Consider the following 1902-nt stretch of genomic DNA (forward strand, 5'->3'; position numbering starts at 1 on the left):
TTGTGATTTCCTAAACATAGGAATCAAAATAAAAAAATAAAAAACAAACAACCACATATGTTTATGCGGTCAAATAAAATAAATTAAAATTTAAGAATTAAATTAAATCACACTAAAATAGAAGAATTGGTTTGCTGGCACTCGAATTGCTGAAGGTGTCATCGCTGGAAATCTGGGATGTTGAAACAACTGTTGATTTTATGGCTAAGAAATTCTTCCATCTGCTGTCACAGCAGTCCATCCATCTGGCCACATTCTGTCATGCCATACTCCTGCATTGATCATGGGCTCAATGGTGAATGTCTGTCCAGCTTTCATGATACCCACAACTTTATTTCGGCCATAGTGAGGTATATTTGGTGCACAATGGAAGAGCTCACCAATACCATGCCCACAATAGGATTTCACCACAGAAACCCCTGACATTGAAGCATGTCGACTGATAACCTCTCCCACTTCACGAAATCTTACTCCTGGTTTCACTATAGCTATCGCTTTCTCCAAACACTCATATGTAGACCGAACAAGATGTTGAGAAGCATCATCAACTTTTCCAACGAAAAAAGTCTCATTCAGATCGCCATGGACACCATTGTAATAGACAGTTACATCCACATTCACAATATCACCTTCCTCCAATCTCCTAGCATTTGGGATGCCATGGCAGATAACCTCATTAACAGATGTGCAGCAAGACTTTGGAAAGAAGTGATAGTTTAATGGGGATGGATATCCACCGGCAGCAATAGTTGCCTCATGGACCACTTCATCAATTTCATATGTGGTTATTCCTGGCCTGACAGCTCTAGCAGTAGCATCAAGGACCTCTCTGGCAATCCTGCATGTCTCTCTCATCCTTTCTATCTGTTCTGGAGTCTTAATCTCGACTGTATTTTGTAAATCACTCGTTGGCTCCACTTTCGGTATTCCATCATATGCCCAATCTGGCTTTGCAATATTATCAGGAACAAGTCGCTTAGAGGAAATTGGATAAGGTCTCAATGGCCCTGGCCAGTCAAAATATGGAAGTCGAGCAGTTCAAGTCTAGCCTTTTTTTTTAAGAAATATAACCAACCTATACTAAGTGTTGCAGATATCTTCTCTTCTGGGCTATCTTCCCTAAGTGTTGGAAATCTCACCTCTATATGCACAGATTTATGAGAGCTCCACATCACCTTAAAACAATCCTAAGAATAGAAAGTAGCATTTGCACGTGGTAGTTTTAGTTCAACGCATTTAGGACACTGAAGCTGAGCAGGTTTGCTGCAACATACACAAACTAAAGTGGATTTGCTACCATCAGCTGCTGATCCATCCATTTTGACCAATGCACTTCAAGACCAATCTTGCTTCAGACGAAGCTAGCATAAACTATGATAAATATAAGTTTCCACAAAGTTGTAAAGTACCGGAAGCAAATGAGACACCACTCACAACATATTTCGACGTGTTGTGCACATTATACACCTCCTTGGATTGGCTTGGCTTTATGTTTGACTTGTGTGTTGTGGCTGTAGGGTGCATGGAATTTGGAGCCGAGCTTGGCAATTTGAGCACTCAATTTTTTAATAAATATTGTACTTTTCGAAACTTGACTTAGGGGCTTATCTTCACTGATCCACTATTCCTTTGTCTTGCTCTTTCACCTTGCTTCCTTTTTGCATTCCTACTCCCCTTCCCAAGAGAAGACATTGCTCCATTTTTCCAGTCACATTGCTCATGGCACACAGTTATCCATTTTTCATTAGTCATGTTAGCTAATAGATAAGAACCAAACAGAATTGTTTGAACTGATTGAAACTGAGGATGATCATCTTTAATGTTTTCTATCCAGAAGCTAACTGAAAATGATAAATTGTCTTGTGATATCCACTTTCAGTATCTCATTGGAAACAATGACTA

At 39.6% G+C, this 1902-nt stretch overlaps 1 pseudogene; it reads right to left on the reverse strand.

Annotated features, from left to right (window-relative positions):
* Positions 1-204: 204 nt before the first annotated feature.
* LOC149139387 (methionine aminopeptidase 1A pseudogene) lies at positions 205-1319 on the reverse strand (annotated as a pseudogene).
* Between the last annotated feature and the right edge of the window lie 583 nt (positions 1320-1902).

This window comes from Pinus tabuliformis, chromosome X (genome assembly GCF_031772625.1).
Source record: "Pinus tabuliformis cultivar Carrire ecotype Pingquan chromosome X, CPIR1, whole genome shotgun sequence".
NCBI lineage: Eukaryota > Viridiplantae > Streptophyta > Pinopsida > Pinales > Pinaceae > Pinus > Pinus tabuliformis.